Raw genomic sequence first — 21,443 nt, 5'->3', positions numbered from 1 at the left:
GTGTCCAGGGTAAAGATGTCCATTAATAAGTAGCTAAGGAGACTGAAGTGCAGGCAAGAAGTCTGGAAGGGAATATGCAAAGCCATGGACAGGGCTCAAACAGTTTTCCAGATGGGAAGAGAGATTGGTGGAGGCTGAGACCCTTCAAGGGTGGACAGAGGAGAAATGTATGTAAGAAAGAGATTGAAGTCAAAGCATTATTGGAGAAGTGGGTGGGCAGATGGAACATTCAGCTAGACGCTAAGGGACTGGAAGGAAGACAGCTTCAGGAAGAACAAAGAGATAAACAAGCAAAGCAGGTTAGCCTCTTTAGTGGGTCACTGAGGAATCTGTAGGATGAATGTTAAGGAAATTACTTGGCTTCTTTTGTTTTAGGCTTTGTGAGATGTAAGGGAGCAGGGATATGAATGGATAAGGTCAAGATATAGAATTGGAAGGAGCCGGTTCCTAGAGGGGGAGGATAGGAGGATGGATAGAGAAAACAAGTGGTTATTGTACAAGTACTTAAAAATCACTAAAGAAAAAAGATTAAAACACAACAAAAATGAATGATGGTAGGACTGTTCAGAAGTTGATTGTGTAATGGGAAATATTTTTCTTTCTAATTTTTTTTTCTGTTTTTCTAAATCTTTCTCTTACTTCACTTTCAATATTGGAAGAGAAAGTATTATCCTTAGAGAAAATAGATGCCTTTCCTGAGGTAGGAAGAAAGATGTTAAAAATATTTATAGGCGTAAATGATTTAGAGCAGAGGGAAGGGAATTTAGGAGGTTCATCCCAGGTGGCCTTTAAATTGATAGGTCATAATTGTACACATTTATGGAGTAAAATGTTACCATTTATGAAGCACAGCGCATATAATGTGGCAAGATTAAATCAAGCTAATTAACATTCATCACCTTGTGTACCTTTTTTATGGTGGCAAGACATTTGAATAGTCTAGGTAGTCTTTATTCAACTTTTCCTGCCCACCTCAGTAGAAATGATGTCTTCTGACCACTACCTTTGTCCCATACTCTGTCCATGGAATTCACCTATAAAGGTTGACTACCTACTTACCTCAGTGTTTATTCTCCTCTACCAAGTCATAGAAGCCCATCCATGGCAGAGATGATGCCTTATTTATCTTTAGGTTCCAAAAATTTATCACAATTCTTTGTTGTTGTTTTAATTTTTTATTATATTATTGTTGTACTGGGGGTACATTGTGACATTTACAAAAGTTCTTAAAATATATCTTATTAAATTTATCCCCTCCATCATTCTCCTTTATTCCCTCTTTCCCCCATTCCTAGAATAGTTTCAACAGGTCTCATTTTTTCCATTGTCATACATGAGTGCATAATATTTGCACCGTATTCACTTTATTCTTCTTATGGTGAGTTCAACAGGTTTAAAAATTCTATATTTATTCTTGCATAGAAAGTACATCAACCATATTCACCTTCCTCACTTCCTTCTTTTACCTTCCCCCTCCTGTAAGTGCCCTCCCCTGTTTTTCATTCTTGTCCTTCATTGTTTAGTTGTCTGTTCATTGGTCAGTGGGATTTTTGCCTATACATGCAGACAACTAACGGGTTTGAAAATGCAAACGCTTTCTTAATAAATTCTTGTTGAAAATACAAACCCTTTCTTTGGGGAGGAAGAAATGAGATCAGCACAAGAAGCTGAGAACTGAGAAAAGAATTTCTGAAGCAAGCATGGTGGAAAATGTACGGGTGGTTACCTAAAGATTCATAAAAAGATTCTTGGATAAAAATCTACAATAGAGGAGGCAAGGGTATTTTATCACGTTGGATTAAGAGCAGCATCAGCAGCAGCAAGATAACTGATGGAGGCCTGGCCTTATAAGGGAATAAATCCAAATTGAGGCTTTCAATGAGATTTGATGGAGACCAAGCAGGTCTCCTGAGGCAGCCACCCAGACACTAGTGAACGCAGATCTCTGATGCCAGGGCACCTGCATCCCTCCCTCAGCCTGAGACATTTTTTAGTGTATTAAAGAACGTGACATGTGTGCTATTTCTGTTTTCCAGTCACCTGGCACAGGACTCATCAGAAAGTCCCCTCTTCTGGTGGAGTTCACAGTCCAAGATCACAGGTAAACCAAAGGTCACAAGAACCAGGCTCTGGAGGACGCCAACTGGCTGCACCATATCAAGTGATCTCTCACATTCCACTGGCCAAGTCTTCTGTTTTGTAACAGCTCAGTCGAGGGTTTTACTGGAGTAGACAAGCATGAAATGAATTTTCCAGAGAAGTTTCCGAAGTGGGGGAAAGTTCATGACTCAAAGGCACCGGTGGGTAATGAAATAAGACTACAAGCTTCTGTTTTCTTTAGAAATTCAGTGTCCCAGGTTTTAAAATTCAAATCTAAAACTTGGGCTGTATTTTCAAATCTTAGCCCATCATTGCTTTCTAGCGCTGGTGCTGTGTGTTTATTTTTTGCTGTTCTAATTTGTCCAAGTGGGCACTGTGGTTCCCCTGAGCACGTGGACATCCCTTAGATCATACAGGCTACTCCTTGTGCCCTGGAGGCCTCTGGTGTGTCATTGCTCTTATCCCTGCGTCTCACTATCCAAAAGAACACATTTGAAGTGAACAGTAAGAGGCATTTGCCTAAACTAGCTGTAACTGCTCCTTATTAATTTTTTTAGACTGTTGTCTTACTAACTTATTTTTCATTTACCTAAAACCAAACTCTTCATTTTAAGTACGAAAAATAAAATCTAAAACAAAACCGACCATCTTCTCTCAGTGTCACACACTTAGCACTTGTCTTTCACAGACAAGCACACAAATCAGATTGGTGGGAAGTAGAATGAAAATATAAACATACCTGTATAAGACTGAAACAAAATGATGAAACAAAAGATAAAAACACTTTGATTCATCCAAATCCACCACCCATTTGGTCTTCTTTGGTTCCACTGTTTGACCTTAAGTAAGTCATTTAATAAGTCACTGAAACACAAATCTCCAGATTGGAATAACAATACATTTTAGAAGAGCTTATTATGATAACTAAGTAAAATTCTCTATATATTTTTTTACAATATTTGATGGATTTCTGTTTCTGCTCCCTTGGAGTTACTTTGGATTACTCCTTTATCTCTACACCAGCAGATCCTTAATTTATTATATCATTGTTGCAGAAATCATCACCATGGAATGATTCTAATGCATTAGTCATATGTCCATTATTGTGACAAATCACACAAGATAAACAATTTATAAGAAGGGAAAGTTTATTTTTGTAAGCTCTCAGTTTCAGAGGTTTCAGTCCATGGGTGAAAAGGATTCCATTGCTTTGGGTCCTGTAGCAAGACAACACATCATGATGGAAGCATGTGATGGACAAAGCTGTTCACCTCATGGTGGTGGGGAAGCAAAACGGAAAATGCAAGGGGCCAGGATCCCAACATCTCTTTGAATGGCATGCCCCCAATGACCTAACTTCCTTCTCCTAGGCCTCACATCATAAAGGCCTCACCATCTCCCAATAGCACCACTGACTGGGGACCAAGTTTTAATTCATGGGCCTTTGAGGGGCATTCCGATCCAAGCTGTAGCATCCAAGCTTACCTCCTTGCAGTAAGACCAAGGCCCACAAGTGTTTCCCTTCCTAAAATTTCACCTCTTCATGCCTCCAGCTTCGCCTGGGGTTTCCAATTGCTTCTACTACCCACCCACACTGCAACCTGCAGTCAAAACCCACCATAGCTTCATTCCATTTCTGTGACTCTACTGAAAGTTCTGTTTCAGTCAGGGAACCTTTTTAAACTTACTTTATTCCCCTGGAGGTGAGGAAGTCTAATTTATGTCTTCTAACTTTTTTTTTGTACATACCACTCTCTTCCCACTCTCCTCATTGCTCCTATCTCTCTGTATCAAAACTCTTGTGCATTCAGCAAGATTTAGCTGAAGTTCTCAGTTTTCAAAAAGTGCTCCCCAGTTTCTCCAGTCCACATGGAACTTTAGCTTGTTCCAGAGCTCTGTCTGTCCTTACTGTGCGTTTCATGGCTGCAGCATGCTCCAAGTGTGAAAACTCAGAGTAAATGGTTAATGCACACTGATTACTATTTTCTTGACTGCACAGCTCAAGAGATTCATTTCAGGCCCTTGTATTAGCTCGGGTATGGCACCTCTTAAACTTTATCTTCCCTTCTCTTGCCCTTTCTTTTTTCCTTTGCTTTCTTTGCTCCAATAAAAAAAAAAAGACATTTTTACATTGGATCGTGATCAGCAATGCTTGTGTTTATTTTTCTTCTAAGATGTTTAGAATTTCCATTTTCTAGACTGTTAAATATCAGTTTTTAGAGGCATTTCCTTAAGTTAGGAATTAGGATTGTTGAAGCCACACACCTGTTAGTTGCAACTTTGTTTTATTTTTTACTTTTGAAATTATACCAAAAATATTTTAATGATATAATACACCACAGAATGATTTAGTATCCATTTATATTATGAGCTCATAGCATTACATCAGTGTTTTATAGTTATAATTTCATATTCCAAGGCATTGTAGCAACAAATTCCATATCAACATCTTTAGTTTGTAATTCTTGAGAATCAAAAGAGTTAGCATGACATAGTCTTGGAACCAATGTATTTGAAATAAACAACAATGTTAATTTTGTAGCATTTCTAGAATTTCAACAAGTGGAAATTATATCCAAGCAATAGCTTCCATAGTTATGACTACATTCTAGTTTCAGATAAAATAAAATTCACAGGAGGAACAGAAAATGGAAAAGATGTGGAACCATTTGCTATCTAACTGATGTCATAACTTAATCTTTAATTATTTTTCATCATTAAAGGATATAGTGCTTTAAAACTAAGATCTCAAAGCAAAACTCTCTCTCCAATGTGGTAAAATTCTGTCCATTTTGGACACGTGTCTAAACTGAAAATGAAACAAGTTCCTCCCTGTAATGGTTGGATACGTTACCAAGGAAAATCAAATTGCTAGAACAATCTAAAAATGTGATTAATTTATTTACTCAATATTTACGGATCATCTGTTGTGAGCAGGCACTACTTTGGGCATTCAGTGATGCAGGTATGGACACCACTAAGCAAGTCTCTGCTCTCCTGGACCTCATGCTCTTGCAGAGAATGAATGACGATAAATGAGAAAACAAGCAAGCTTATCATCACAACCCATGGTGACAGCTTTAAGAGAGCAAACTGGCCATGGTGTAGAGAGAAAAGTCTTCCTTTGAAAGGTTCAGCTGAGATGTTTGCTCTGCTGGGCCAGCAATAACACAGAAACTAAAACCTGACAGGTGGGAAGGAGCCAGCTATGCAGAGGCACAAAGGGGAGCTATAACGCAAGGACCCTGAGATGGAAAACATCATGTGTATTGGAGAAGCAGAAAGACAGACAAAATGACTGGGCTATAAGAGATGAGGGAGTAAAAGGTAAAAGATGAGATGGAATTCAGTAAGGGCCAAGTAACACTGGGAGAAAGTGGTGCATTTTATTCTAAGTTCTTTTGGAGAAGATGATACCTTGTTGGTTTTAAGTATGAGAATGACATGACCTGATTTGTATTTTTAACACAACCCTTTGGCTGCCCTGTGGGAATGGCTTGTAGGTGAAAGCAGGGACCCATGCAGAGGCCACTGAAGTGGCAAGGGATGATGTGATGGTTTAGATTATTAGCAATAGAGATGAAGTGAGGTGAATGAATTTGTTCCATATTTGAAGATGGAGCCACCAGGCTCTCTTGAGTTCCTGGGTGGGTAGTTAATATTGTTATTTGAGATTGGGATGACTAAGGAAGGAATAGGTGGAGGACAGGAGAAAATTACTTTATATGTGAGATAGATATCTCTGTTTAGAGAGTAAACAGAGATATTGAATACGAACTTGACTCTAGAGTTTGGAGCTCAAAAGAAAGGTCAGAGATAAAAAGGAAGCATAAAGCACATGCATACCAAGGATCTCTAACATAAGGTTGTGATTATTTCCCTTTTTCCAATGTAGGTGGAGAAGATGACCTAGAACTTTGCTCTGGATGTACTCTAACAAATTAGAGATGAAGTGGAAGAGGAGACTCTAGCAGCAAAGACATAAAGAATTGCCAGAGAAGAATGAGAAAAAAACAGGTACATAAGGACTGAAAGAAGTAAGAGGAGTCAATGAAGGAAATGGGTAGCTGAGGGAGGCCTAGGATGAGGATTCAAGAAGATATGGTCATGTGTGGCATAAGGATTTTTTTAGGTCAATGAGGGTTTGCACATGCAATGTGACCCCATATGAGTATAATGAGGCTGAAAAATCCCAATTGCCTAGTGACATCTTAGTCATTGGACATCATAGCCCAGTGTATTCCTTATGTGTTTGCAAGCCTGCTGTGTGGCCAGTGATATAAGCATAGCACACACACTAATGAACGGCACATAATACTTGATAATGATAATAAATGACTGTGTTGTTGAGTTGTATGTTTTCTGTATAACAGGTGTTTTAATCATGATTTTAGAGTATGTTCCTTCTACCTCTATTTTAAAAAGTAACTGTAGGTTTGCCATGGTAGTGGCCTCATACATCTTGTACTTATTTTAATTCTTGATTACGTCTATAGGAGACACAGAGTGACTGACTTAAACTCTCTAAGATTGTGTGACCGCACTCAACAACAAATGGCTCACACAACAAAATTACCCAATGACATGAATAGCACATGGCTATAATTGGATTTGACAACATGGAAATTATCCAGGATGTGAATGAAAATATCTTAGAAAGACCCCTGGGGATGGAAGCCTGGTAGTAGGTGAGTACATGAACAGAGACCATGGATGACTCTGTTGAGAATTTTGTAGAAAAGGTTGAAGAGAAACGAGGCAGCAGCAAGAAGAGGCAATGGGGAAAAAGAGGATTTGTCTTTGTTGGTATGTTTTGTTCTGTCTTAAAGTGAGAGACAGTAAAGCATATTAATATAAATGTATTTAAACTGCTTTTTTTCTGAAAAACACTGACTCCTTACTTCAGCCCACAAATTAACTAAAAGCAGGAGAAAGGCATCCCTGACTCCATTTTTGTATTTGTCTTTGTGCTGAGCTATTAACCTTGCAATCACCTGGGAATCCGGCAAGGACAGGACAGAGTTGAGAACATCTTTACAAGGAGGGAGGTAGGAAACTGTCCCCAAGGAAAGGAACAGCAGAGCCTCCAGAAGACAGACTGCCCATCAGGCAACAATGAACTTGCTTATCTTGACCAGACTGCTCCCCTTAATGATAAAATACTCTTCCAGAACCCCTCAACCAGACCATACTTTGACTAGGACTGTTTAACTATGCATACCTTTGCCCTCTGCCTTAACTCTTTTTGTTTAGACCTAAAGCTTATGTCTGTATCCCAAAGATGGTTGAAGATGGGCTGAAGTGCTTTCTTCCCATGGCTTTGCCAGTGCTGTTTAATAAATCTTTCTTTGCCCGTCACCAGTAGCATCTCTTTGTTTGGCCAGGAGTTTGGGCCTGGGCTCTAAAACACTGGTTTCATGCTATAAGCATAGTGCATTAGTAAGCCTACTGAAGCGGGAAGGTATGTAATTATGGAAGTGGCAGTCCTCAGTCACAGAGCCAACTGACCCTCCCAAGTGACAGCAGGGACTCCTGGGCCAAGGAAAAGTTCAAGCTTGACACTTAAATCTAAGAAAAATTTTTGAATTTTGTAATATAAAAATATAAAATATAATAAAAATGTTGCAATTTGTTATCTATAGTTCCTAAGTCTCAGCGCCAGAATATAAAGAAAGATCTTTAACACTTTACAGCTTCTGTTTCTGTTTCTCCTACATACTATTTGTAGCTGCTGTTAATGAGAGGAGAGTCTAAAATGCATTTAAGCTTTTTCAAAGCTTAATCCAGCTCAAGGGACAAAGCACATTCTTTGAGTCCTGGAATTCTTCCTGCCTGGGGAAATGCCTGAAAGTAAAAGCGTTTATTTTTCTCAAATGAAATGGCCTAAGTTTAGAAAATGGTTTACTATCAGCCAACTCAGATGAGGAAACAGACATTCAAAGCAGAAAAGGTCAATAAAATGCAAAGTAGATGGATACGTTTTTACAACAATTACTGAAACTGGCAAATTAGTAGTATACTTTTAAAGTCATGATTCTGCAACAACAAAAAGAGTGAATTTGGGTCTGGAGAAAACTCATTGGGCCATTAGGACAACATGTAAATGAATTGTACAAGGACTAAAGAATATACAGAAAACTGAAGCAGTACACTTTGAATACAGCAGATATTAAACTTGGCACTTAAGCTTAATTAGGAGGTTCAAGTGGATTCATTGGTTAGACACCCATCTCCTATATCTCTACCATCCACCATCACCAGAATGTCTTTATTCTCAATCATATGACCTAAATTTCCATTTCCTTCCTTCCTTCGTTCCTGCCTTCCTTCCTCCCTCCCTCTCTCCCTTCTTCCTTTCCTTCCTTCCTCTTTCCCTTCCTCCCTTTCCATTTCTTTCTTTCTTTCTGGTGGCAGTACTAGAGTTTGAACTCAGGGCCTTGAACCCTGAGAGTAGGCAAGGGGTAGGCCAGTGCTCTATCCCTTGAGCCAGGTCTCTATCCTATTTATTCTTTAGATAGGTTCTCCTACTCCTCCTCCCCACCTCCTGTAGACCCCAGACTGAGATCATCCTTCATCTGAAAGTAGCTGGGATTACAGTTGTGTACGACCAGTTCTGGCCCTTTAATTTCCATTTTCTAATCTAAAGCTTTATCCCAAAGACCAATGCATGGGGTTGGAATGGGAGGCTTAGATAGATGCAGAATTAAAACATCTTCAAATTTCTCATCTTCAGAAAGTAACTTCACTTTGGTAGATAGTAAAATAAAGGGAGCTAATTAGATACCTCTTAGTTCTTAACCATTTTTTAAAGAGTTATCATTTTATGGTTCTTTAGCGAATGGCCTCATAGACGTTAAGTTTAGTAACTTAAAGTGAACTATTAAATTCCATGTTAATGTATCATTGCCTGGGTCCCTGATTGGAATCATCTGAAGTCTCTTTCGTGCATTAGTTTTCAGGTTGATATGATATTGATCAAGAATATATCTGGGTTATTGGCTCAAATACCCACATATGGGCTCAGTTTCCAAGGGTGAGTACATTGAAGGAGTAAGAAGGAAAAAAAGAGAAGAGAAGAGAAGAGAAGAAAGAGGAGGAGGAGAAAGAGGAAGAAGGAGGAGGAGGAGGAGGAGAAGGAGAAGGAAAAAAAAGGTTAAGAAAAACCAAAGCGGAGGCTGTATTGCTTTTTGTGATTGTTTTAGAAGCCACTCTGCTTTTCTTCCAGAATATTCTGTTAATTAGCAGCAAGTCACTAAACCCTGTCCATATTCAAAAGGAGGAAGTTAGACTTCCACATCTTGATGGAGTGCTGTCAGCATCACATTATAATTAGAGCATGTGGGGTAGGATATAATTTTTTCTGTGGAAAATGTAACCTGCCCAACATGACTAACTCCATGTTTAAAGTAATTAAATGACTTTTCCCCAGGTACATCAGACACTGCTCCTATTGTCCTTCATCTAGCTAGTGTAGCAAAAGATAAAGGGACAGATCCTGGTGATAGGAGAGTTTGAACCTGGAATTAGCGCATCAGCTATTAACTTGGAAATTTCTACATGAAGAGTCTGACCTGATATTATACTACACATTACCAGATTTTTTTTTTATCATGAGGGTCTATTGATTCATGAAGACCAAGAAACAGAAAAGAAGACATGTTTTCAACCAATGTCAAAATATATACATGCAAAAAAACATATACACATAGATTTGTGTACTTTATTATTATAGGACTTTGCTAGGGCATATGTGTTGAAGATTTGGTTCCCAACCAGTGGCACTATTAGGAGGTGGTAGATTCTTAAAGAGATAGGGCCTAAGGGGAGGAAGTTAGGTCATTGGGGGCATGCCCTTGAAGGGGATTCTGCCACTCTTGGTTCATAGTTGCCATAAGATAAGCAGCTTCCTCTGTCACATACTGCCGCCATGATGTTCTGCCTCACCACAGGCCCAAAAGCAATAGGGCCAAGTGACTGGGGACTGAAATCTCAGAAACCATGAACCCAAATAAACCTTTACCCTTATTAAATTTATTATCTCATGTATTTTATTAAGAAATTGAAAGCTAACATATACTTTATTAAGAGATCTCAATATTATGCTTTAATGCATTGAAATGTTTATTAATTTAAAGGTATGAGTATGTGTGGATTTAAACTTTTCTTTGCATAGTTCTCAGTACCTAGTAAATCTGAGGATAAATTATTGCTCATGTAAAATTTCACTAAGATTGGAAAGAATAATACCAAAATTTTAGTTAATAGAATAATGTTATGGATTAAAATGTGAACTCAAAATGAGATACGTTGAAGGCCTAATCCTCAGTACCACAGAACAGGAATTTTTTCAAAAACTGGGACATTGTAGTTGTAATTAACTTGGATGGGCTCACACTTATTTATGGTGGACCCTTAATTCAAAATGGCTGATGTCTTTATAAAGGACAGAGACACAGAATGACCACGTGAAGTTACAGACACACAAAAGGAACATCATGTGAAGATGAGACAAAGACTGGAAATGATGCATCTGTAAGTCAAGGTGCACCTAGCACTACCCAAAACTAGAAGAGGTAGAAAAAAATCATTTGTATAGGCCTTGGGGGGAGCATGACTCTGCCAATATGATGAACTTGGACTTCCGGCCTCAAGAACTTTGAGACAATACATTTCTGTTTTTTAAGCCACCTTACCTATGGACTTTGGTCCAACAACTCTAAAAAATGAATAGAGCTAGAAAGTAAATCTGTGTGCTTCTTATAATAAAAATTAATATATTTATAGCTCCTGTGGGGTTTGGATTCTCAAATGAGGGATTTCTTATATCTGATGAGAATTATAATATTCAGCTTCCTTCTTCTGTGACAGATTTATGCTTCTTCCTCTCACTGCAATAAATATTAAGATCCTTCCAGCTACCCTATTTGCATTTGAGGAATCACTATCATTGTTTTTTTTCATTTCATTTATCATTGCTTTATAAAATTTTCCCTAATCTTTCCCCTCCATTTCCTAACCTCCTATAGCACCAACTCTATGCCTCGTGTGGCCGTTTTTTCCCTCATTCTCCTATGTAGTTTTATATGTATCAGTGACATCTTACCTACCAGGCAAACCATCAGATGGAAGTACCAAGGCTTACAGTGCCTTGTATTTGGTAAGTGTTGAACAAATATTTAAATATTGGCTGAAAAGTTTTATGATAGTTTATAGGATGAAGGTGTCCCAGAACAACACTTACAAGTATGTTTGGATTGGAAGATTGCAATAGACCCCTTTACTACCAGAGTTTACAATGCTGTAATCTATGTGAATGGAACTTCCCAAAGAAGCATCACTTTTCACTACCCAGACCTTGCATTATGACAGGATTACATCTTTCACCACATGTCCCTAAAATATGAGGCCCAGGAGACAAGCAAAACAGAATGACTAAGAAGATGGCTTGGGGGCATACATCATGGATTCTGGGTTTCCCCATTTGATCTCCCTTCAAAAAAGCCTACTATAGAGGGCAGAGCCCCCAAATCTGCTTTAGATCCTCCATAGTATTCAGCAGGCCACACTCCTCCTAGACTGCTGCCAGCTAATCACTAGGCAACATAAGGTACTAAACTAGTCCATTTTATGCCCAGGGTGGGTTTCTTCCATTCATCTGACTCCCCATCCTTTGACCTGGCTGCCATTCCCTGCCTACCCTCCAGTTTCTACCCCGTTCCCCTGTATCCTCCACAAGTGTTGTTTTCTATAAATCTCATGCATGTTATCTCACCATGGTGTTTGCTTCTCAGAGAACTCAGGTGCAAGTCCTTGCTTTTATTTATAACTTCAGGGTGTGCCATTGAGCAAATAATTAAACAGCTTTTTTCCCTCAGTTTCTTCATTTTCAAAAATAGGGAAAGAACACAACCTACTTCATATGGCTGTTGTGAAAAGTAAACAAAATCCTTAGTATAAAGCACATAGAGTGGTGCTCACGTATTGGACAAGCCATCTTTGCCATCAGGAGCCCTTCAGTGCCCAATCTGCAAAGACATTTGATCAGTGTGTGAAGGATGTCAAGTTCCTATTAGAAGTATGTATTGTCCTTATTCAGTTCTCAATGAAAAATATTCCTGATTCTGTGTTACATGGATGACACTAATTCTCCGTTCTCCTTGATGGAGAGTGCTAATTGTTTTTGTTGGTGGTGGTGGTGGTGGTTGTGGTAGTGGTACTGGGATTTAATTGACAACCTGGAGTTTACTGAAGTTTCTACCACTTGAGCCATGCCCTCAGCCTTTTTTGCTTTAGTTTATTTTTCAGATAGCGTTTCATGCTTTTGCCCACACAGGTCTCTGACCATGATCCCCCTACCTCTGCTTCCTAAATAGCTGTGACACAGGCATGAACCTCCACACCCAACCTGGATATTGCTACATTCTTAATCTCCAGATTGCCTTGGATTATGCTAGGGCAAATTTTGGGATCCCTAATCATTCCATTATTTTAGCTTTTTTTTTTTCCAGTGCTAAGTATCAAGCCCAGGGTCTTGCACATGCTAAGCTAGTACTCTACAACTGAGCTTCATCGCCAGCCCTTCCTCCAGTACTTTTCATAAAATGAAAAATTATATTAATTAGAGTCAAACCTCTTGCCTCTGCCTTTATTCACTTGTTCTGACTTCCTTACTCTGTGGTGAAAAAGAATTGCTCTCGTCCTGTTTATGATAGTTGGGAATAGTATGTCTCCACTCGTTCTCCTTTTCTCTAGACTAAACATTCCCAGTTCTCCACTGCTTTCCTTTTGATCCTCATTTCCAAATTATTTATCACTTCTGTGCTCTTTTCCTGAATGCTCTCCAGAGATCCAAAAAGTTGAGCCATGCATTGAAGAAAGTTTTCCAAAAGAGCTTTAAAGGATTGGAAAGACAAGCAACAAGAACTTAGCCTGTCTTTTTCTCAAGACCTGTGATTTAAAAAATCAGGGAACGGCAGTTTCTTCCTTTAATGTATAACTTCACTTTATTGGAGAGTAATTCATACACTAATAAGGAATTGGGTGCTTTTGTATCTAATTTCTAAAGAAATTCAGTACAAAGAGTCTCTACTCCTAAATAGATAAAAAAGCATTTGTTTATTATTGTTAAGTAGCTCATTTGCTTTTTAATATTAATGTTTGATTTGGATATCACCTGGGTAGCTCTCTGAGAAAAATTTTCAGGATGAAGAATTTAGATTAAAACATGCTCTAAGGGTTCATATGGAAACAAGCAAGAGCTGGGTACTTAACCAGTGCATGGAACACATGCTTAGCATGGGTGAAGTCCTGGGTTTGATCCACTGTGCTGCCAAGAAAAAACTCCCACCAATTAAACCTGGTATTTTGTTCTAATAATGCATCCTTTCTGGCCGTGAAAACTATTCTATGGTGCCAACGTAAAAGAGTTGATTAGAATGTTTTGTTTTGGACCCTGTTTTCAAGTGAGCACTACCTTTTGTGTTACTGGTCTTTATGAAGCAGGGCTGTTTTTGTTTTTGCTCCATTCACGAAGAGTAAATGTAAAGTCCAGATTTCATGGCCAGCAGAGTTCTGGTTTGTGGCACTCACAAGCGGAGCTGTCACAGATAATCTGAGCAGTCTGGACGGGAGTCTCTGTTGCATATGTTTGTGTTAGCACAGTGGAGTCTAGGTCCTTATAGCATAATGCCTTGCACTGTTTGTGTCAACGACATGAACCTGTAAAAGTGAAGCCAAAAAGCTTGAATTTCACCCATAGAATCAGGGAGAAAAGGATGGGCTTCCTAAGGCAGGAAAAATTGGTCTTTTGGAATTTCCCCTTCTGTTGTGACATCAGGATTATTCAGAGATTACTTCTCCCCAAATTCAGCTCAGGTAGCCACACCTCACTCAATGCCAAATCTCTAAATAAAATAAATGGAAGACAACTACTCAAAGAGGGAAATTGGAGATTTAGGACACCCTGGGATATGACAACAACAAGAGTGTAGTAGGGGACAGGGAGGCCACAAGACAGTGAGTCCTAAGGCTCCCTAAAATAGAGCTGTGCTTTTAAAAGCTTGTCACCTGAAACTGACAGGGTATTGAGTGGGAAAATTAGTTTGGCATTCTGAGGCTTTAGTGTTAAAGGGAAAACTAAAAAGCCAATGTGCTCCTAAAAAACAACAGAAACTAAAACTAAAATAAAATTTAATTATAGGTATTTAAACATACCCCCTTCTCCTCATAAATTTCCCTGCTGTTCTGAATTTCTCTCAACAAAAGAAGCTCTGAAAGAGAGTCAACAGATCAGAGAGGTAAATGCCAAAGGATAAAATAAGATCTTCTTGGTTAAGTTTGGATCCATTAGTCTTAACTTGGTTTCACATATTTAAATATCATGGTGAAGTCACTTTGGAATGTCTGCAACCAATCATTTTCTCCTCTTAATAACAAAGCTAGGAATGGGAATAAGAATGCAAAAAACCCAAAAGCCATTAAAAAATAAGGTAGACCAGGAGTCATAGGACTTTACACGAAGCTATCGAATCAAAGATAATTTCCCTACTCATTCCTTTCACATGACGTATCAGATTCCAACCCTGTCCTCGATCTTTCCACCATTTTTCTCTGTTCTTTCTGGAAACCCACATAAGTCAAATGTAGGGGTGTGGCCAGGGAGAAGGATATTGGGCTGAGAATGAGGCTGCCTCAGGCCTGGACTTAGCGTGGACACAAGCTGTGTGACTCTGGATTCAAAGTTTTCAGATGTAAAGTGAAGCTAAAAAGTAGTTTATGTCCATTGCTTTCACTTTCTCACCTTCATCCCTTATTATTCTAAATCTCTGACATCCTGGCTCTCTGACCTTTGTGCCCACCCCACCTTCCTTTTCTTAACGCTAAATGAAATGAATTAACATCCATTTCTCTTTCTTTCCTCAGATTTGTGTTTTAAGCCATTGATTGACAATCCCTGCTTATAAAGATCCCTATCTGGGGGTGGGAGAGGTGGGCAGCAAACCACAGGGAGAACCCTAGCCTCGGTGGACCTGGGCATGGATCCTGATTCTTCCCAACACTATGTAGCAGTGCACATGCTTATTCTGTTCACTTCAATACATTTTAATTTTGGGCACCTATCATAGTTGAGGTAATTGCAGGTAACACTGGGTTTTGGCTTAGAGGAATGAGAGAATAAATCTGCAGATGCTCAAAATTTGCTTCCTATACATGATTAAATACCAAAACCTATTGATTCCATTTCCAAAAGGTCTCCCAGATTTATTCCTCTTCTTCATTCCGACAACCCTGGTAGAAATCCTCACTCCCTTTGATTTTACCTAATGACTGAGTTCCGAGGTACTCTTGGGAATTCCAGGGAGAGTCCTTGGGGACTTCCATGAGTGTGAAGACAAGAAAGTGATGTGTCTTCTTGGCAAGGTCTGTCATTACCTCTCCATTTAAAGAGGTCACTTTTACTTTCTTCTGATTTCAAGAAAGGATTCAAATGTGAGTCTTATAGTTGAGAGGTGATCCCAGGGATCACCAATAGGGGAGAGTGTTGGTAAAATAAGGAGGGGAAAGTCAATCATGAATCCATTATCACTTCAGTTACCACCGTGGAGCACCAGACTTCAAGCTCATTGGGGAATGATGACAAACAGCCTTTTCCCAAGCAAGATCTAGGAGGCTATTTACCAGTGCCTTTCCCATTATTTATTTAAATATAATTCTTGGGCATTTCCACTTTGTGCTACATTTAGGTCAAGCACACCTGGCCAAAAAAGAAAATCCCTGCAGAGAGTTGCAGACAGTGGCAGCAAGAAGGCTTTCTTGTGCACTAGTGAATGCCGAGGTAGCACAAATAGGCCATCAACTGCATTTTCTCCCTCACCTGGAAAACTGGAAAGCAAGTCCTTGAAGACTGAGGCCACCTGAGTCATTGATGTCTGTCATCCTTAGTGACCCAACATAGGCAATCAATCAATAGTTTTTCAACTGTGGTGTGTGGTGTAGGGTTGTGTGTGTGGTGTGTATATGTATGTATAGTATGTGGGATGCATGTGGTTTATATGTGTATATATGTGTGGACACATATGTTGGATATGTGATGTGTATGTGTATAATTGTTCAATTAGTGGATGCATTGTCCCAAAAGATATTAGGTACTAGAGAATTTCTAAGGGATCCACTGAAATTGAATACTCACTGTCAACCTAGATTATCTCTAAACAGACCCATCCTTAGGGTTTTGTGTTGGCTTTGACATGGTGTGTATGTATATGTGTGTAATATGTATGTGTATATGCACATGATGTATGTTTGGCATGTGCACATGTGTGTATCTGTGTGTGGTATATATGTATATGTGCATGGTGTCTGTGTGTTTGGTTGTATAAGTGTGTTTAAATGTGTTTGGTGTGTGTGTATGTGTATATGTGTGTTTAAATGTGTTTGGTGTGTATATGTGTGTGTGTGTGTGTGTGTGTGTGTGTGTGTGTTACTGAGAGTCATCAAAGGCACATGTCGCTGCACCCCCAGCATGGCAAAAGCCAGGCTGCTCCCTGAGCCATGTTGACCCCAGTTGTAAGGCTGCTACAACACAGGCCTCCACGCCAGTGTTCTACTTTCTCCTTGCCCTCACAGATACAGCATGGAGCTTTCATGTTAGCAGTGCTCATGGAGCCCTTTTAAGCACACAGTTAGTAGCCAAAATAGCATCCTTAAGGGAAACTGTTATGTGGCCCAGCTTCCTGCTATCACTTGCCATTTCTGCAAATCACACATCTAAACAACAAGAATGGACTTTCAGCCTCCCTCTTTACATATTATTCTTTAACTCCTACCAATATTGTGATAGTTTAATGGGAAACAACTTCCAGAAGGACCAGTGCCTGTGACTGGATCTTTGAATTCCTAAGTTATGGCTATGATTTTTGAGAAAGATGACAGAGAGTGGGATCAGGACTAGCCCTAGACTTGCTCAGGAGGGTAGGGCACACTGAAAGGCAGGACTGGCTGACAGCCGAAGTTTAAGGAAGAAAGCAAGAAGCATCATGAGATTGGTCTCTTCCTTGCCTAGGGCATCTTCTAGTGCTAAAGGTTCAGTGCTAAAGGTGGATGTCAGGGATCCACCTCATTGGGTAAAATTGTAATAGGAATGTCCAGTAAGCAATGTATGGAAGTCTAGGCAAGATGAACCTGGTGTTCAGGGTCCCAGCCATGGAGCCAATTTCCAAAGACAAGCCTGGTTGAAGTAGGATTGCATGTGTGATGAGTTAAAAGGTCAGGATAGATGTTAAGGCTAAAACCCAGACTGTTGCCCCAAGCATAATTCCTGAGGTTGAGTCATAGATGGTGGAGTGTTATGACAGAATATTTTGTCTTCCAGTTCCAACCTGACATTCACTTAGAGAAACTGTGCAACTTCTCTTGGGCCCTCTTGTCTTATCTTTACGATGAAGCTGGTAAAAGCTCCTGTTGTGAAGATTAGATTAGATTAGAAGGCAGCTATTGCTGTGGGTACAGAATCTCAGTGGACAGTTCTGGGCTATTCCATCCCAGTCAAGTCACAGTAAGGGCATTTTACAATATAATGCAGTAGTCAGGAATCAGAGTCATTGCTCACTCTTCAAATCCTGAGTTGCACACTAGATTTGCCAGTTTGGGGTTTAAAGTTGCTTAATTAATCCAAGGCTGGTTTGAGAACTAGTATAGGCTGAGGCTGCTGGTGTGGGGATGAGCAAGTCCCGGGTTTAGGAAGGGAAAGACAGTGTGGAGAGAAATTGTTTAGATATAGAACCGGGGCTTCATAGACATTTGCAATAAATTTGTGAAGTAAAACTGAGAATAGAGCAGCAGAAAGGATAGGAAGAATGAGAACGGCTTCTCCAGAATAATTTGAGAGACACTGCTACCACACCATCTCTAAGTACCTCTGCCATCCCACATTGTAAAATCCTATCTAAAATTCCAAACTTCTGGATTTCCTGATTAGGCAACCAAGAAAGGAACCTCTTCTCCAGATGGCAATAATTAAAATTTACTCATTACCATGAGGCAGGATATCAAGGGTGTTGGAGTGTATATAATCCTTTGCTCTGTTCACTCCTTTTATTGGTACATTGTTCCGTAAAGAATAAGAGATGGTCCTTGTTGGAATAGCACACAAAACAGGTTTCCTGGTTATAAAGAACTCACTTGAGTTCTTTGTGTTTGATATAGTGACTGTAGTACTTGGTTAGCATTCACTTATGGTCTAGCAAACCTCCCCTGGTACCTCCTGATTATAATCATGGAGGACAGATTCTTCTAGCAAGCATTACCATGTTTGGCTTTTCCTCCTCCTCTTGATGCTTGTCAGGACATTTGAACTTTCAAACAGCAGGGGAGAAATACCAAATGTATATTGCCCTACCAGATCTAGTCTTCTCAAGCCATAAGAGTTCAAAAAGGCCATTTTGGCAAGTTTAATGAGTAAGTGATAGATGCATTTCATACGTTATCCAACCACAGAGAAGCAAAGTTTAGTTTGGAGGGGGTGTTCAAAGTGAAGAGGGGAAGAATGTGAGAAAAGGGACCAAGCAAGGAAAAGATGATTGCAGTGTTCTTGGGTAAACATTCTGCTTCCAGGTGTTCAATGTCTACTCTATTTCATTAGCACCTCTGTATGTCAAAAAAATTCCTTATATGATAGAATAACTTTGCAAGATCATGTTTTACAAACTTATAGGAAAAGGGCATAGCTCAGAGATCTGATTGGAAATTTAGATGTTCAGAAAGAGACTGGATTGCCTTATGTCTGAGGACATTCTAACATTGGTAGGTAGAGGGAGAGGGGTGCATGCTAATTTGTTGTAGAAAGGGGCAGAGCCTCGATGCTTTGATGGTTTTCCCCAATCTCAGTGAGTTGCCTCCATCCCACAGGGTTATCACATTAGAAAACTCCTTCCAGTGGCTCCAACCCCTGGAAACACACTCATTTGAAAATGTACTATCTGCTTAAAGATTCTAAAACTGTTATAATCTCCTCCAGATTACATTATTGCAAAACAGGGTAATCATTCAGTCTTTCACCTATGAAACCAAAGTCCCCAGATGACCATCATAAAATCAGTTGTGTTGAGGCATAGCTAAGGGAAGGAAAGGCCCATTCAGGAGGCTCGCTGTGGGTTTTTGTTTGCCTGAAGAGTGAATGGCTTATGAAAAGTCAGTCATCATCAGATAAAGGTACACAAATTTAAGCCACAGAACATGGTCCTTTGCCATTTTTGGAGTGTCTGGGAGAAATGAGCTATTGGTCATATCACTGAATGTAGACTTGGAAAAGAACTCTTAAAGATGAGCCTGTAGAAGACAGCCTAGGAATGGAAGGCAACAGATGTTAAGGCACAGGATGCTCCCCTACCTCAGCACAGTCCAGACTGTAGATTGACAGGCTGCTGACAGCAGGGGATGGAGAAGCAGCCATATGAGGGAAGTGCTAAAACACATTCCAGCAGTGACCTGACAACCCTGCAGCATTATCAGTGCCTTGGAGACCAAGCCAAGGAGCCCCTAAAGAGTACAAGGCTTATCACCATTGCTCCTTCAGATCCACAAGTCTTTGTTGAGAGCCAGGACTTCTTAGGAGTATGTGTGTGACACTCCCTGGGAATTTCTAGAACTGGCTGGGGGGGATTGGAGATGTTGTGAGGCTCTCATATTCCACATTGTGGTTAACCCACAGAGGACAGCCTTTGCTAGTATATTAGTACTAGCAAAGTGTCTGAGGGAAAGATGCTATTTATCCACTGTGAGCATGAAGCAATGAAGCATTGCCATAAAGTAAACATGGGAATCAATCTTATAGCCTGTAGACACACATTAGGTAGGAACCAGAGTCCACTGATTTCCCTGACCTTTGCGTTTGGCTTTGTTTTGTTTTAATGCCAACCCAGGATGGATAGGTTTTGAGCTGATCAATTCTCCCTCTGTTTGCCTTGTGGCTCATGAGCAAGATGGCAAGTGGCCTGGTGTCGAGGTTGAGTCAAAGTTATAGGATATCCTTCAGAGCTCAAGTCGCCCCTAGCCAATGCCCATCTTTGATTTATATTCTCCCAGGTTACAAAGTCTTGATGTCATAGTGCGGTGCTCCAATCAGATAAACTGAGCACAAAATGTCCCTCCTTCTCAAGATTGTTGTTGTGGTAAAGTCCCTCCTTTTCTTGAGCCATGGCAGGGTAGCAGCAGCAACCTTCATCATGGAAGCCTGCCAACTGTCATCCTACGTGCTGGTTGCCAACCTTCTCAGGTTACTGTGCATGGTTACCAGTAAAGTCTGCTCTGAATCTGTCAGAGAAGCTGGAGGCTTACAATGCATTTGCTTCATGCAATTAACTCATTGTAAGCAATTTGGTTCCCAGATTTCCTGCAACTGGAATCGCAACCCATTTTCACAGTCACTGGACCATTAAATCCCTTTGTATACAAAAACAAAGAACTAGAAAAAATAGAAACTTAAAAAATTTTAAGCTAAAAAAGTGGTAAAAATATTATCTGGGATCCTATCAATATTGATGTAATATATAAATATACTGCACAACAAAAATATATGTTTATCAATATTCAGAAATATCATCTCATTGTCAGCAGCTACCTGCAACACATGTGGCACTTGCCATGTTTCTAGAGAGGACAAAAATTAGGGACAGCATTGTAAAGAAATTGAAGATTTGCAGATCCCTTCTCCTTTTCAGGGATTAGAGAAAACAACCTGCTCTGCTGCATTTAGAACAGAAAAACAAAATAAGAGGATTTTCTGTCTTTTGTCTGCACACGTAGCTCAAGGTAGAATTAGTCATGAAAATAAGACTTCTTATGTTTTAGAATTTGTTTATGGAGTGTTCTTTAACATGCCTTCCTTATATATGCTAGCATCTTGGATTTGAAGCCTTTTTAATTTTTTTTTTTTTCATGTTTTGTCACATTCACTTTCTGAAAGGGACAGAGATTAATTAGGGGCTAGCTCCTCCTGGTGTTTTGATTGGAAAACTACACCTCCACCTATGATCAGATTGGTTTAATCCATCTGTGGATGGATGGTTTGCCCTTTAGTGCATGCAGACATGGTTAAAAAAAAAACCCAAAAAAACAGGCTGGCAGAGTGGTGGCTCAAGTGGTAGAGTGCCTGCCTAGCTAAGTTTGAAGCTCTGAGTTCGAACCCTAGTGCCACCAAAAGAAAAAATAATAATAATAATAATAATAAACCCTAAATCCTAACTACTAATTAAATCACTAAGTTTAAAATACTAAATATTAATTTGAAACACTAATGTAAAATACCAAAGTTACAAAATACTAAGACAAAAGAAACCAATTGCCAA

The 21,443-nt window shown here is 39.6% G+C and overlaps 1 long non-coding RNA gene across 4 annotated transcripts in view; it reads left to right on the top strand.

Annotated features, from left to right (window-relative positions):
- LOC141425694 (uncharacterized) overlaps positions 1-21,443 on the top strand; it is a 108,359-nt gene that overhangs the window by 67,826 nt on the left and 19,090 nt on the right. For all 4 annotated transcript variants that reach the window (XR_012450740.1, XR_012450743.1, XR_012450742.1 and 1 more), the window contains exons 2-4: positions 2,037-2,300; positions 5,996-6,117; positions 6,597-6,788. This is a non-coding gene — a long non-coding RNA (uncharacterized lncRNA). The remainder of the gene's footprint in view (positions 1-2,036; positions 2,301-5,995; positions 6,118-6,596; positions 6,789-21,443) is intronic.

Source organism: Castor canadensis, chromosome 8, assembly GCF_047511655.1.
Source record: "Castor canadensis chromosome 8, mCasCan1.hap1v2, whole genome shotgun sequence".
Taxonomy (NCBI): domain Eukaryota; kingdom Metazoa; phylum Chordata; class Mammalia; order Rodentia; family Castoridae; genus Castor; species Castor canadensis.
Note: the sequence above shows the minus strand (reverse complement) of the source record. Positions and strands in the feature narration are given on the sequence as shown.